This window comes from Epinephelus lanceolatus, chromosome 22, assembly GCF_041903045.1.
Source record: "Epinephelus lanceolatus isolate andai-2023 chromosome 22, ASM4190304v1, whole genome shotgun sequence".
Classification (NCBI taxonomy): domain Eukaryota; kingdom Metazoa; phylum Chordata; class Actinopteri; order Perciformes; family Serranidae; genus Epinephelus; species Epinephelus lanceolatus.
The window spans coordinates 38,623,130-38,637,272 of NC_135755.1; the positions used below are offsets into that span (position 1 = coordinate 38,623,130).

Sequence of the window (14,143 nt, forward strand, 5' to 3'; positions counted from 1 at the left end):
ACTCAACATGCCCAACTCCTCATAAGGACCAGCTCCAGTTGATTGGCTGACCGACCAGTTTCGCAATACATGACGCGTTTCCTACCGTAAAGCAGATTTTTTCTGTGAAATTCCGCCCCCGGTGGCAGAAGCTTATTACAAAGATTGCAAAGCCACTATGTTATCTGTTGCCTCTTTAAGCTACATCCAGCTCTGAACTGACTTATTTTGCATTTGGTCAATATGACACCTTATCCGCCACTTGTCACTTTATATTATTCAACACTTTGTCATTTTTAGTCACTTTATTCATTTTTATGTAGCAATTTTATTTTATCTTTTTATTTTTTTTTCTCTTTTATCTTATTCTATTTAACGTCTTTTGTCTTGTGCTGCTGCGACATTTGAATTTGCCCTCTTGGGGATCAATAAAGTATATCTTATCTTATCTTATCTTATCTCTTACGCTAATCATGACAAAACTTACACACACAATTTCTAATAGTATAAAATAATGAAGTGATGACATTTCATACCCAAAATGTCAATGGTCAACTTCAGTGTGACATCATAATGTTCTGCATAAAACACTTTTCTGGCCATTACTCAGTGTTGTGTCTCAGGAACAGAAGTGGAAACATTTGGTCAGATACTGACACTAATCTTGAAACTGTGCTAATTGTATGGATCATCGTTGCTGTTGGGGGGAAGATGTGTGTGAAGCCACCATGTTTTCATAGACATTAATGGAAACTGTTAGGGAAATTGACTAGTGTGTGGAGGCATATAACCGCGGGGCGATAAGCAATCACTAATAATTTGCTTTTTCTTTTTTTGAAGCAAAGCTAGATGTAGCGGGAACTGCCCATTGGTCCGACAGCCTATTGGTCCGACATCCCATTGTTCTGACCATATTAAACCCATTGTTCCGAAGTCCTGTTGTTCCGAAATCATCATGATGCCCTGTGGTTAAGGTCTGGTTAGGTTTAGGCACAAAAACCACTTGGTTAGGGTTAGGAAAAGATCATGGTGTGGGTTAAAATGAAAAAGAAAGTGACAAACACATAAGCCGTGAGCATGCTTCACCTCAAGCCTTTCCCAGCTGACCCAGAGCCGGTCGCGGCGCACCATCAAGGCAGAAATACACCCGCCAGGAGCTGTTCAGCACCGCAGAGAGCTCCCCACACAACCCCGACCCCAGAGTTAATAACAGGAGGTTATGGTGTTTCACTCTCTTCTCTCTATGGCACTTGTATCTCGACCAGTAGCCTACTTTTGTTGCGTTTGCTGATCCTCTATGGTACACAAATACAGTATAGCCTAGTATAATCACATATCGGAACAACGAGACGTCGGACTAATGGGATGTCGGACCAATGGACTATCGGACCAATGACATGGACCCGATGTAGCAACAGGTCCTAGGGAGGATGCTGGGGTGGATTGTTGGGCAGGCAAATTGTAGGATTTCACAGTGGAGATAGCAGATTGCATCCTGTTTCCAACCAGCGGTCAATGTTAGTTTCTTTTAACATGACTAAAATCTGTCCCTAACCTTATTCATATTGTTTTAATTGCCTAACTAAGGGTGGCAGATCAGAAGATGCGTGTCTAAATTATTCTTGTAAATGTCAAATGTATGGTTAGAGAGGCTCCCTCTGATGATGAAACTTGACCTGCAGGTTATGTAAAGATGGAGGAGCGAGGACACCTGAAATAAGATAAATGAAATGGCCAAGACTGGAACAAGTCCTTACTGGTAATCTAAAAAAATAAAGGTAGTTGATAAAGTCAATTATACCTGGAATACTTTACCATATGCAGGGTTCAACGCTAAGGCTTTTTTTCACTTGCCTGGTCAGGCAAGTTGGTCAGAGATCTACTTGCCCGAAGTCAGTTTTTACTTGCCCTATAAAAATTGTTTAATTTAAGCGGCTATCAAATAACAAAGATTGCAGTCATTTTTATGTTATGTAATCTTTATAGTATTTATTATTGTAGCTTAATTCCTACACAAAAATGACAGTGTTAGGGCTTAAAGTGAAAAATTTTCCTGAGCCTGAAACCGCGGCAATCTTTGTCATTTGTTCTCCGTCTATAATTTTGCGCCCTACTTGAGCCATGCCCACCTTTAACGCCTTTAACAGCTCTACTTCAACGCTACTTAGCTCTCTCTCTACTCTACCAGTAGACTACCACATCAACATGTTGCACAAAACGCACACAGCAGTGTTTCCCCTAGGATGGAGTTGTAGCAGCAGAGGTGAAGCACACGGATGAAAAATAATTTTCACATGCATGAAACTTTTTTGTATGCTTGCAAAGCACAGCCTGCTGGGATGTTTCTATGTATCTACTGGCACCAGAAGGGCTCTTTAGGACTAAGTACATACAGTACATGTGTGCACAGTAATAAGCAGGTGAAATGTCTGTCTAGCTTACATATGATGTGTCTCAAGATTTAGGAAAATACAATTTTACTGAATATAATAAAAGTAAAAAGTCACTTGACATGCTGCTGTTTTGTGCTGGAAGTTGTTATTTACGTGACAACGCCTGAACGCAACATAAGCTCAGCACCAACAGTGCTGTGTTGCACTGCTGTGCGAGCAGCGTGTTTGTATGTGCGTAACAGCAGTCTGTTGATGGTTATTTACACAGTGTCCTTAACAATAACTTTGTCAGCTGACAAACTGCACCGGGGTCAGGGTCAGGTTTGGTCAGGAAAATGCGGCCCCTGTGTGTGTGGCGGAACTCTGCCGTGCGCGATACAAAGAGCAGAGGAGAATTGTTAACGCGTGACCATGTAGAGACAGAAATGACACAATGGCATAACACCATAAATAGTATATTGTTATGTTATTATATGAAGCGTCCGTCGCGCAAAATAATATGACTTTAGTTTATGAAGGGGTAAGACAGAGCCCTCTCCTCTTTCTGCCGCTCTGTGCCTTCGGACATGCACAGTGCAGGAGAAGCTTCAGTGTTGATTGGCTTCACTTGTGCCATGTAACCAATCAATGGGGACTGTGGGCAGCACATTGTCACACAGTGCCTGTGACTTCAGGCAGAGAGACCGCTGCATCAGACCCGAAGGAGCACGTTTTAAAATACTGAACCCCTGATGATGTTTCCATCGGTGTGTGACTGTGTTAAAAAACTGAGTAGCAGGTGGCACCTTGTATAGTAGCCTCGGCCACCAGTGTATGAATGCGTGTGTGTGAATGGGTGAATGTGACTTGTAGTGTAAAAAGCACTTTGAGTGGTTGGATGACTATACAAATACTATACAATACAACCATTTATCGTTGACTGAAGGTAGATGGGTGCAATGAAGATTACCCCACAAGTTACTTACTTGTTTTACTTGTAAAGACAATCATTGCAGTGTGGCATGGAGACATTTAGGAGCCATCTGAGTTGCATTTTATTAAGAGCTGGATGTCCTTCATGGAGATGAATATTAGCTCAAATAGTCTCAGATGGTTGTACTTAAGCAAACTCCAATCAGAGATATCTGGTTGGGGTTGGATATTCATGCAAACTTAAGATGAACCTGATTGAATCACAACACTAGGAGCAGTCTAGTACTGTATAGCAACACATTCTCCCTCCAGCCTCATCACATATTGATGTTTGGTCATGGACTTTCCAATTAAAGACATTGGCCTTCAGTTTCGCAGACTGGGTGAGGCGGAGGGGCAGCGCACCTGTGCTTCGTCAACTAGGTGTGGCCAGGCGGATTTTGCAAGTTTAGCACTCCGTGCACGCTGGCGCAGCTACTCCTCTTTCCCACCTCCGTCCCTCCTTCCTGCGCAAGTCGGAAAGAGGAAGGAGAGAAGGACCATAAATGTGTGAATGGATGTACAGGGAAATACTCACATTTAAGTCAGTGCTAGATGTGCCAGATTTAGCCATTATTATTAGGCTAATTTTCATCTGCAGTCCCTGGCAGGTTGATGGTATATACATATATATATGAACAGGCATTAAAATAACGTTCTGAAGTACAAAAGCACATAAGCACGGATAAAAGCGAATTGATGGCATGTCCATAGAAAGGCACATAAACATAGAAAGCACGTAAGCTCAGAGCAAGTACACAACCACAGACAAAAGCACATAACAAAGCACATAGCAGAAACAGCAAGATTTAAAGCCTATTAATAAAGTAACTTAACCATATAACAAAAACATTAAAAACTCACTATGCAACAGTAGAACATAAAACATAACAGACCAAAACACACAGCCAAAAAGAGACACACAAATGCACAAAGCAAATCACATAAACAAAAGCCACAGCACATGAGCACAATTAGCAAGACAGTGAGAGAACGTACTATACAGAGCATGAAAAATGAGGACGTAGCCACTAATTCAAAAACATATTTTGTGAGGTCACACTGACCTTAACCTTTGACCACCAAAATAATCAGTTCATTATTGAGTCCAAGTGAACATTTGTTGCAAATTTGAAGAAATTCCCTCATGGTGTTCTTGAGCTATCATGTTCACAAGAATGAGACAGATAAGGTTACATAGACTTGACCTTTGACCTATGAACACCAAAATCTAATCAGTTCATTGTTGAGTCAGAGGCTGCATCCCAGGTCTCTTATTTTATACTGCTAACTCCTAACTCCTTACTTGAACCGGAAGTCATTCGAGGTACGCCATCTTTAAGGCCGTCTCATGTCTCTTATTCCTGCCAGTAAGGAGTTAGCATTAGGAGTTAGGAGGGATCTGTTAGGTGCGATGAGTAAGGTAACACGAGAGGTTCCTAACAGGAAGTCTTTTTCAGCTTGAGGCCCTGAGGTATAAATACCCGCCCCTACGTCTAAATAACCGCCCCCTACGTCTGGCTCATTTGAACGAGATGGCGGAGAAACAGCGCAAGTGTACCCGTTACATGCATTCTTTGCAATGAAATGCTGTAATTCACATGCCTACATGACTACAAAGAGTAACGTTAATGATATTTCCTGCAAGACTGTCATGTTGTAATTAAGTTTATTTCATTCACAACCCGTTGCATTGTTCAGCGGACTGTCGGTGATGTGTGGCTGTTAAATGTGCAGCTGCTCATGTCCAGAACCACACGTGTTGATATAACACCATGCACGCACACACAAACACACAAACACACAAACACATTTGCCCATCATTAATTGTCCTGCATGTCATGTGAGTGGAATAATGTTTAATAGCTTGTAGGTAATATTAATTATTAATATTAATTAATATTATTACTTTCATTAATGTTGTTGTAAGCTACTGTCATTACCTGCATCTCTCTCTGTCTCTCTCTCTCTCTCTCCGTGTCTCTCTTTCTGTCTCATTGTGTCATACGGATTACCGTTAATTTATTATGCTGATCTGTTCTGTACGACATCTATTGCACGTCTGTCCTTCCTGGAAGAGGGATCCCTCCTCAGTTGCTCTTCCTGAGGTTTCTACCGTTTTTTTCCCCGTTAAAGGGTTTTTTGAGGGGAGTTTTTCCTGATCAGCTGTGAAGGTCCTAAGGACAGAGGGATGTTGTATGCTGTGAAGCCCTGTGAGGCAAATTGTGATTTGTGATATTAGGCTTTATAAATAATATTGAATTGATTGAGGTAGACTGACAGGTCTGATATGTCTTATTCACTCAGCAGCTGACTTGTTGAATGATGGCGAGTGGATTTAATAATAGTGATAATAATGATGATAATAATAATAATGACAATGATGCTCATCACAGTGACAGTGGCAGGGCTACAGACTGTTCTTTAATTGCGCCAAACTTCGGCAAATGACTCAATAACAATGGTAATACATGCAAAAGTGTGTGACCAAAGTCATGATGGCGGGGGGTGGGGGTTACGGCTTTCATCAGCGAATGTAATGTGACTTGGGATGTACGCCAAACGCTGGCTCTGTTATGCAGCAGATCCAGCTGTGTTGCTGTCATCAGAAAAGGATGTTGCTTTACGTGACGCTTCAGAGTAAGGCTGTCTCATGTCTCTTAATCAGCAATCCTCGCTCCTCACTCCTAACTCCTGACTCCTTGCATGTTTTCCTAAGTGGGAGGGACTGAACAGTTAGATAAGGTGGCTAGATAAGGTGGTTAGCAGTAATTTTAAGAGACTTGGGATGCAGCCCAAGTGGACATTTGTGCCAATTTTTCAAGGTGTTGGTGTTCTTGAGATATTGCATTAACGAGAATGAGAAAGATCACAGCAATCTTGATCTTTGGTAGTGGTAAATGGAGCTGCACTAGTATAGCACCTTTCTACTCTTCTGACAACTCTTTTTACACAAGAAGTCACATTCACCCATTCACACACACATTCATACCCCTGGATGCCAAGACGACCATGTAAGGTGCCTCCTGCTACTCAGTTTTTAACACACTCACACACTGATGGAACAGCCATCAGAAGCAATTTGGGGTTCAGTGTCTTGCTCAAGGATACTTGGACATGCGAACTGGAGAAGCCAGGGATCGAAGAGCCAATCCTGCGATTAGTGGACAACCCGCTCTACCTTGTGAGCCACAGCTGCTCCTTTGACCCTTGACCACCAAAATCTAATCAGTTTATCCTCAAGTCCCAGTCAAACTTTGTGCCAAATTTGAAGAAATTCCCTCAAGGTATTCTTTACATTTTGTGATCACGAGAATGAGAGACAAGGCCAAAGTTACCTTGACCTTAGACCTATGAACACCAAAAATGAATCAGTTCATCAGAATGAACTGATTAGATAGCCATAGGGTCAGATCAACAATCCAAAAACAAGGACAACAAAGATGACAAAAAAAAAAAAAAAAAAGGTGAAAGAGTAGGTGTAAGAGGAAGACAAATGGGCAAAAACACAATCGGGTTAACATTTTCTTCTGTGAAACCCCACTTCCCCAGTTTGCACTGTTGGAAATTTGTTGTCTCCAAGCTAAAGGCCAAATCCCTTGTGGTTTCACAGTATTACAGAATTTATGTTATTCTTTCTTACTTTGTGTTTGGAGTTTTAATGGCGGTTGGCAAACCAGCTTTCAGATGCATTACCCCCACCTACTGGACTGGAGTGTGGCGCAGTAGATTGAAATTTATATTGGCTTGCGTTTTCAAGTTAAGATCCATCTTAAGACTTAAGAGCACGGTTAAGAACGTCGTAGCTAAGAAGGGTCGCTAAGGTAAGAGTGTTTCCCAGATGAGTTCTTAATGGCCTTCTTAGGATCGCTCTTTAAGAAGCTCTTAACAGGAGCTGTCCACTACCGCGGTGCTGAAACTAAATTAATCGATGTCAGGCAAATCGATCACCCACCACTTAATCAGCGCATAATTCACACAGCGCTGCTACCTAACGCACTAATTCCCTGCTGCTCATGTGTATGTGTGTTCTAATGAAAATGAATTCTAATGAAAAATTAGGACGATAAATATTTGTTAATGACCTATTTTCATGACGAAAACAAGACTACAACTACATAAGAAGTAGTCTTGGTAAGAGAATCATGAGGAAATGTATTATATTCAAACAAAAATATGAAAGACGAACAAAAGGACAAATTAACTTAAGGACCTGCATTGTATCCTGACCACACTGTATCCTACTTGCATTCATCAACATTGTGTCTCTGCTAATGATCATCTTAACGTGACCAGTTCATGGAAGGACAAAATTCACAAATTTATGGACTATATTAATCTACACTGAGAATCAGACAAAATGGCAGGTATAAACTATGAAAACACACAGGCAGCACGCTGAAAGTTGTAAAAGAGTTAATGTGACATGTATGTGCGGAGACACTAAGTTGATGAGGTGTTGTATCTCAGCACGGGGCGGCTGGTACTTAATTTGGCTTCGCGCACAGCAACGCTGTTGGTTAGCAGCGAGAATATGCTGTAAAGCAGCCATGGTATCTCACACGTGTGATGTGGCAAGTTACTGCCTCGCTACAATATGACAACTTTTATGATGTAAACTTAAAGTGAGCTTCCCCTGTTTGAAAGACCAGCAACCGCCACTGATGGTATGATAACTGCCAACCTTTATATCATGCCATACTTTGAAATTGATATATTGCTGCAACCCTAACGATAAGTAATGCCAAGCCTCTTGTTTCCTAAAGCTTGTTTGTGTCCAATGACTTGCCTTCATTGAAGACTGGGCTGGTGAATTGTTTTTTTAGCCATGCTAAGGTGAACATGCTAGACATCAGCACATTGTCATTGTGAGCATGTTAGCATTCTGACCTTAGCATTTAGCTAAATTGAGAAGAAGAGCTTCTAGCTTGGCTGTAAACCATAAGCCTTCATAACATTGTTAGCAGCTAAACGTAATTGCACTGTGTTCTTGCAGCACTGATTAATCAACTGACTTCAATAATAAAATTTGTGAATTGATTGTGAATTGTCAAACATTAAAATTTGACAAGAGGACAGGCAGATCCTGTGTGGAGGATAGCTCTGCCTGCTGTTATGAACTGTCACAACCGCAACTTATTCACATTATCCCACAAGCTGCAATATCAAGCAAAGCAGAGAGAGAGTCCAGTGTCTTCCTCTTTTCATCTAACAGTGAGGGTGAACTGGGAACATTTGGCTGAGGCCCCTGTCTGTGGGGTCTTCAACTCCCACCTCCGGAATAATTTCTCGTGCATCCCAGGGGAGGTAGGGGACATGGAATCTGAGTGGTCCATGTTCGAACCCTCCATTGTGGAGGTGGCTGCTAGGAGCCATGGTTGGAAGGTTGTCGGTGCAGAAGGAGGCCTGTCGGGTCTGGCGTGGAAGGAGTTTGGGGGGACAATGGAGAAGGACTTTCAGTTGGCCTCAAGGAAATTCTGGCAGACCATTAGACACCTCAAGAAAGGAAAGCAGGGCTTGTCTCAGGCTGTGCTCAGCAGAGAAGGAGAACTGCTGACCCGAACTGGGGACATCATCAAGCGGTGGAAGGAGCATTTTGAGGACCTCCTGAGCCCACCCATCACGTCCACCGTGGAGGAGCCAGGGCCTGAAGACTCAGGGGTTGCTGAGGTAGTCAAAAAGCTCCCCAACGGCAAGGTGTGGTGTGGATGAGATTCACCCTGGGATGCTGAAGGCTCTGGACACTGTTGGGCTGTCTTGGCTGACACGCCTTTTCAGTGTCGTGTAGAGGTTGGTCATGGTGCCTGCGGAGTGGCACACCAGGGTGGTGGTTCCCATTTTCAAAAAAGGGGACCGGAGAGTGTGCTCCAACTATCAGTATCACACTACTCAGCCTGGGTAAAGTTTACTCCAGGGTGCTGGAGAGGAGGCCCTGACTGATTGTCGAACCTTGGATTCAGGAGGGGCAATGCAGATTCCGTCCTCTCTGTGGAACAGTGGACCAACTCTTTACCCTTGCGAGGCTGGAGGGGTTGTGGGAGTTTGCCCATACAGTCTACATATGCTTTGTGGACTTGGAGACGGCTTACAACCATGTCCCTCGGGGGGTCTTGTGGACGGCACTGTGGGAGTACAAGCCACCTGGTCCCTGTATGACAAAAGTGAGAGCTGTGTCCGCATACTTGGCGTAAAGTCAAACATGTTCTCGGTGGGTGTTGGCCTCCACCAGGGTTGTCACTGTTCCTGTTTGGGATTTTCATGGACAGGATCTCCAGGTGCAGCCGGTGGGAGGAAGGGGTCTGGTTTGGGGACCTCAGAATTGCATCTCTGCTTTTTGGAGATGATGTGGTTCTGTTGGCTTCATCACACCGTAATCTCCAGCATGCACTGGGGCAGTTTGAAGCCGAGTGTGAAGTGGTCGGGATGAGAGTCAGGACCTCCAAACCTGAGGCCATGGTTCTCTGCCGAAAACCGATGGATTGCCCCCTCCGGGTTGGGGAAGAGTTACTGCTTCAATCGAGGGAGTTCAAGTATCTCTGGGTCTTGTTCATGAGTGAGGGTAGAATGGAGCATGAGATGGATTGGCGGTTTGGTGCTGCTTCTGCAGTGATGCAGGTGCTGCGTCGTGGTGAAGAGGGAGCTGAGCCGGAAGGCGAGGCTTTCAATTTACTGGTCCATCTACGCCCCAACCCTCACCTACGGTCATAGGGTAGTGGGTAGTGACTGAAAGAATGAGATTGCGGATACAAGCGGCCGAAATGGTTTCCTGCTTGGGGTGGCAGGGCTCAGCCTTAGAGATAGAGTGAGGAGCTCGGACATTTGGAGTGAGCTCAGAGTAGAGCCACTGCTCCTTCACATCGAAAGGGGTCAGTTGAGGTGGTTCGGGCATCTGATCAGGATGCCTCCTAGGCGCCTCCCACTGGAGGTGTTTCAGGCACGTTCCACTAGTAGGGGGCCCCAGGGCAGACCCAGAGCTGTAATTGTAACGTTTTTTTTTGTTTGTTTGTTTGGTTTTTTTGGGTTTTTTTAAATATTCTTTTTATTGCAAGGTGCACATTGGATAGAATACAAGTTACTAACAAAGCAATCATAGTTTTACAAGTTTTTTTGTAATAGACAAAGATGTAGACAAAGAAGTAAAAAGTAAAAAAATATGAAAAAAAAGAGTTCTATGCAAATTGGTTACTGTAGCTAAAGCCTGAGCTGTAAATTAAATTAATAGGACACCGACAGCAGCAAAAAAAAAAAAAAAGAAGAAGCCATGTATCTGGCAACAGATGAAATGAATAACATATGACAGGAAAAAGGACCTACTTACAGCCAGTATCATCAGAGTTGTCTTGGGAAGTGGTTCATATTGTAACATTGACCTCTCTCAAGTCCTTCATGTATTTTAAGACTGGCTCCCATACTTTATCAAAAGTTGCCCGTCTACCTGCATTTATAAGTTTCTCCATGCATAGGGTCTCACCAAGCTCCCTCATCCACATTTCAATTGAAGGTAAAGTATCCGACTTCCAATGTCTTAAAATAAGTCTTTTAGCCAAAATGGCACCAAAGTATAAAGACTGTTGTACAGACTTTGTACTGTTAGAGTACTGAGTCGAGTCACCCGCTGATCCCAGAATAGCCACCAAGGGGCAGGGCTCACACAGCCTATTAAATGCCTTTGAGTAAAAATCAAATATTGAAGACCAGAATGAGTGAAGATCGGGACACGTCCAAAAATGATGTGTGAGTGTACCAACCTGATTCCTGCATTTGTAACACAAAGCTGATACATTAGGATACATCTTGTTAACTTTCAGTTTTGAGTAGTGCAATCTATGTATTACTTTGAACTGAATTAGTTTATGCCTAACATTAATTGAGCATTGATGAATATTCGAAAGACATGTTTCCCAGTATTCTTCGGAAAAGGGCACTCCCAATTCAGACTCCCACCCAGACCTTTGCTTTTCTGTGTTAGTTTCTATCTCACTGAAGAGTGTCTGATATGAGCTTGATACTGCTCCTTTTTTACCTGGCATAATTTTAATTATTCCTTCAATTGCAGGGTGTTGTGGAATGTCTGTCAGCATTGTTACATGTGTCTTTATAAAATTTCTGATCTGTAGATAATGGAAAAAATGTGAGACTGGCAGATTATACTTAGTCTTCTGTTGTTCAAAAGACATCAGGTGCCCCCATGATACAAATCGCTCAGGGACCACACTCCTTTCTCCCTCCAACGAGCAAACACCGGGTCCTCAGCAGAGGGCTTAAAAGCATGATTGTCACAAATTGGCATATCCCTGTACATATTTGGGGCCTTCAAGTATGATTTAATCTGATTCCAAATTTTTATTGAGTTGTGTATCATAAAGTTACCTTTGTACAGGGATTTGCTTATTTTGATGGGACTGTTCAATCCGGCATTCAAATGAATCCGGGCGAAACATGACAGCCTTCCGGGGATAAGCATAACAATAACCACTCACAGCAGCTGACATCTCCCCCACAACACGTTTGACTGACTCTGAGGTGGCTTACAGTGCTGTCAATCTCGTTTTGGTCATTCTATTGGCTCTAATGAATCAAACGAGGTGTCAATCACTCAAATCGACCAAGTCGTCACGGAGATACAAGCCTCCAAAGCACAGACGAGAAAATCAGCTTCACATGTAGTAGGTGTGTATTGGTCAGTTTGAAGTGAGATGAAAAAAATAAAACGGACAGTTGTATTTTTAGCTACGTTAATGGAATACCCCCTGGATATAAACACTCAAAACAAAACAGACAATAAAGAGACCAAAACAAAAAACATAACACAAACAAAACAAACATAAAAAGTGGAACAAACAAAATACACCACAAAAAAACAAACAGCGGGGTATTCCATCAATGTAGCTAAGAATATCAGTGTAATCTTGAAGTTTGACTAAACGCCAACTCCAAATCTAGCGCCAACCTGTTCCATCAAGTGAAATCAGCTGGCTCCCACTGACACTAATTCAAGCCTCAACTCATGCACACGCCCAGGGAAAATAAAAAGCCCACACTAGTCGAGTGCCGAATATGTTGCAAAATGTCAAAAATTATACATTTTAATTTGTTTTTTAATAGTTAATGTTATTTGATTAATTATGTTATATATTTTATGATCTACATATTATTTTATCATTACATGACAGCTGTGAGTGTGTAAAAGCACTGGCAGAACTGTCTTTTAGGTGTCTGTTCTTGTCTATTGAACATTTTTTTTATCATAGATCGAGCTAATCCTCACCTTAATCCTGCTACAGACCAGGATTGCTCGGCAGCATAAATTACCATGGTTACTAGGCTGGGAGTCAGGTTAACCACCTTGATGGAACAGAGTTGTGGCTCAGGTTAATGGAACAGAAACTGGAGTTTAGCTCGATGTATCAGGCTTAGCCAGATCCATGGTTTCCATGGTTACCGATGTGAGGCTAATCTTAGCCACTTTGATGGAACAGAACCCTGGCTCACATTAGCCAGACTTGGCCATTTAAGCCTAGATTTGCCTTGAATACCCCCAGGTTAGTACAATAGGTCTTAATGTTTTCTATGCCTTATATTGGCCCAAAAGAAAACTCTTAAAGTTGGATTCCATATGACATTGCCAGATTTTTAAAAGTCTGAGAATCTGCCTTTACTCCTGTAATATACGTTGTCCAATGCAAGATAGCTTGAGAATTCTTTCCACCAGTGTACAATTCCTGGAGGTGTGGAATCTTTCCAGTTCAGCGTTATACATTTCCTAGCTGCTAGCATGGCTAGATCTATTTACTTTGGTATTTGTTCCACTTGTCGGACATGCTAGTTCCCAAAAGACATAAACGAGGTGACAGAGGGATAGATAGACATGTAAACACTGAGATGTCAACTGAACAGAGTTCCAAAAAACAGAAAGTGCATCACATGACCAAAACATATGAAAAAATGTTCCTTTTTGTTTCTTACAGCGCCAGCAAAGAAATGACATTTCACTGTTCATCTTATGCATTTTCTCAGGGATATAATAAATCCTGTGTATCATCTTAAAAAAAACTAGTTTGTGCCTTAGGTTATAAGTAAAGTGAAATGTATTCTGAAAGAGAGTTGAGAGTTTGAAAGATTATTTTCTTGGTGATAGTTAGATAGATGAGTAATGTGTTCTTGTGATTAGTTTGGAGGGCTACTTGTGTGGAATCTCCTAGGAGGCAGAGTGATGGGGACAATGGGATTCTGCAGCCCAAAGTAGTGGTGAGTTTATCAGTGACTGCTGTCCAGAAGGAGTGAACTGATTGACAGACCCAAGTGGCATGCAGATAATCATCTGTGCTACCCAGTATGCATTGTGAGCAGGTGTCTGTGTCAGCCAATCCCATTTTAAATATTTTACTGACGTGGGTTCTCTGGATGGTTTTATATTGTATAAGTTGTAAATTTGTGTGAGTGGTCATAGAGAAGATGTTGTTATTGATTTGTATCCAGACGTCGGGGTTGGGAGAGAGAGAGAGCCAAGTCCTTTTCCCATTTTGTGGTTGGGAGTGTTATGGAGGTGTCTGGGATGGATATAAGTTCATAAAGTTTTGAGGTGATTTTTATTGTTTTTTTGTTTTTTTTTTTTAATTTTGTATTTTCATAATCTCATTGCTTAGTTTGGACGGCTATAGTGTGTTTTTGGTGATGTTCATTTTGGATTTATTTATAGATTTTAATTGTTGGTTGTGGAGGAACTGGTCTCTCCTAACCCCGTACTCCCGGATTAATGCATTGAAAGATATGAATTGATTATTTTGAAACAGGTGATGGAGATGAGTGATTCCTTTTTG

At 42.1% G+C, this 14,143-nt stretch overlaps 1 protein-coding gene across 1 annotated transcript in view; it reads left to right on the forward strand.

Annotated features, from left to right (window-relative positions):
• The window catches only part of sorcs2 (sortilin-related VPS10 domain containing receptor 2), a 1,194,681-nt gene that overhangs the window by 396,534 nt on the left and 784,004 nt on the right, over window positions 1-14,143 (forward strand). The window lies entirely within an intron of this gene.